This window comes from Zootoca vivipara, chromosome Z2 (assembly GCF_965207765.1).
Source record: "Zootoca vivipara chromosome Z2, rZooViv2.hap1.1, whole genome shotgun sequence".
NCBI lineage: Eukaryota > Metazoa > Chordata > Lepidosauria > Squamata > Lacertidae > Zootoca > Zootoca vivipara.
The window spans coordinates 8448515-8451637 of record NC_142585.1 but is presented as its reverse complement, the minus strand read 5'-3'; positions in this window follow the sequence as shown (position 1 = coordinate 8451637).

Below are 3123 nucleotides of genomic sequence, written 5' to 3'. Positions count from 1 at the left end.
GCCATGATTTTGTGGAAAAGCAATTTTGCATCAAGAATATTAACCCTCTTGTAATGAAATTTTTTGCCAGTTCACATAAACTTGCTCTGCATATAAGCTGACTTTTCCAGCACATTTTTGTGCTGAACACCCCCGCCCCGGCTTATACTCAAGTGAGGCGGGTGGCGGTGGAGGGACGAACGACGAGAAATGAGCCCTTTCTCGCCGCTGGTCCCGCTGCCACTGCCCACCTCTCGCAAGGGCAGGCACAGGAGTCACGGTTGGAAAAGGTGCTGCGCCTCACCAAACCGCGGGTCCTATGCCTGTTCTTGTGAGTGGCAGAGGTGGCGGGGGAGGGATGAGCAGCCCAGAATTTTGTTAGGCTATTATTGTTTCTCAGTAGTGCATACCATATGCTTTAAATGACGGATGGCACAAAACTCTCATCTACTAACTCTCATCTCTACTTAAATGCTCTACATGACCAAAGAGAGGAGAAATCTTTCAGTATAACAACAACAATTTTTATTTATACTCTGCCCTCCCCAGTCAAGACCAGGCTCAGGGTAGCTAACACCACAAAATAAAGCAATCAAGACACAACTTAACAAGACAAAATCCAACATTAAAATTAAAATTCAGCCTCATACAAAGGAAAAGGGAAAGTGGGGGAGAGGATCGAGTTGGTTCCAGGCCAAAGGACAGGCGGAACTCTTGTCTTACAGGCTCTGCGGAAAGAAATCAGGTCCCGCAGGGTCCTGGTCTCATGAGACAAAGAGCATTCCACCAGGTTGGAGCCAGTGTTGAAAAGACCCTGGTTCTAGTTGAGGCTAATCTGACTTCCTTCGGGTGTTACTCCAGGGTGTTACTATTTATGGACCTTAAGATCCTCTGCGGGGCATACCGGGGAGAAGCGGTCCCATAAGTATGAGGGTCCTGGGCCCAGTATAGTTCACTGTCACCTTAATCTCCAATTTAGGAAAGCCACAAAGTTCAAGCAAGCTTTTTTTTGCCTTGTCCCCTCCTTTGACCCCGTTTTAAAAATATTGCTTCATTTGGTCCATCACCCCCCTCTCTTAAAAAAAAAAAATAGAAATTCAATGTCAAAATGTATGCAGGCTCTCTGGATGGTGCTTTCCTCAGCACCAGGTGAGCATCCCATTTTCTGCAGGCAGAAGTGACTGCTTAATACTCAGGCCTCCTTCTTAAGGTGGACACTTCGCACACCCCACTCCGCAAAATGAGGTATACAGCACTGAAAAGAGGGTGGTGGGGCAGAGAGAAGACAAATGTGCATATACAGTCTTATACATACAGGTGCACATTTTGAAATAACTAGGATTTGAAGCTCACAAAAGGCACCCCAATGAATTTGCCATCCCAGTCAAGTTCGTCAATACATTTGTACCCCTTCCGGGACCACCCAAAATGTTCCTCTCTAATGAAGTTAAAGGTAAAGGGACCCCTGACCGTTATTTTTATTTTTTATTTGCAAAATGCATACCCTGCTAGAAAGGGTAGTGTCTAGACTTCATATAGTTTTTTTTTAAAAAAAAAATCAGTGACCATGGGCTAATAATTCTCTCTCCTTCATAGCTGCTATCTGCAGAGTAAAATGTGCTTCTCCCAACACTTCCTAGTTTACATTCTGGTTTTTACAAAACTCTCTGTGATTCCCATTTTTGGGAAGTGGAACATGGAACAGCTCTCTCCAAATGGGCCTATAAATGATTAATTCCAAGATGAAGGTAATATTTAGCACTCTTCAATTGGTCAATAGAATGAAGACAAGATTAGGGAGAAAGCAAGTATGGAGCTTGTTATAGTCTGGGAAGATCATCTACACTACAGTGATGATTATTTAGACAAAAAACAATTTTATAATAAATTACCCCTTTCAGAGAAACAGGAGAATGCATAATGAAATGCAAGAACATCCATACTGAATTCAGGTGAACTGTCAGAAAGCTTAGGTTGATGCCTTGTTGTGTTCTATATGAAAATTCACAAGGAGCCTGAGAATTTTGTATCTTGGTATCTCCCCCATGCCCAAGACAAGTGTTTTTAGGAATAAAGTCCTCTCCATTCTACAACAAATGAGCTAGTGTGGGGAATATTTGGCCTCCCAGATGCTGCTGAACTACAACTCCTATAAGCCCCAGCCAGCAGCCAAATTTGAAAAAAGCTAGCGAGTCTAGAGAAGCATCATAAAATCTTCATGGTTCAATAGAAATAACTTACCCCTAAAAATGCCTGAATTATTTGTCAAGGCCAATGCCAAAGACAGGCCCCTCCCTACTTAACTTCAGAGAAGACTTTGTAATACCAGCAGGCATTTCAAATTAAGGTTGATTTTATAGGTTGCAGTATATATTGTTTAAATAAAATAAACAATTTGGTTGAAGGCATGAAAACTGGATCCTTTTGTGGAAGACATTTACTAATATCAGAAACAACCTTGCTTATGGAAAAAAGTCAACATTGTCTCTTCATCCTTGATACCATAGTGTGAGAGTGAACAAATTTGGTTTTGTGTTTCAAGTTCTTGGGGAGGGCTATCTTATATTGTACTTGAATTTTGTGGTCATTCACAGATACCTTTCACTCTTTAAAAAAACTTTATTTTTCAAAATAATTGTAATTCATTAGACTGTATGTGAAGTTACCAATAAGGAAGTAAACCCAAACATCAGACATTTGCTGCACTTTCAACCTTTTGTAACATGCATGATTTTCAAAATGAGTTTTACATTTTGATTTTACAATTTTTAAATTGTACGAATACTTATAAACAGTGGATTTTTTTACTTGGAAAGGGATACACATCTAAAGCACAAAAATACTGCAAAAATGTCATTTGAAAATGTGATTAACCTATTACAGTTTTAGTAAGTCAAATCTAGTTAGCACCTTACTGAAGTCAGCCTTGAGTGTAAAATTAGTGCATATAATTGCTAAATATGTACTGTTCAACCAGTAATGGCACATTACCAGCCAAATCCTTGAAACTGAAAATGTTTCAGCTTTCACACATCTGGAGTAAACAATGTTTCCAATTTAACACAGAAATAAAATAGGTTCTTGCTTCTTTCTAAGTTGATTTTTTTGAAAAGCAATCATTTATAAAGATTGCATCAACATCCA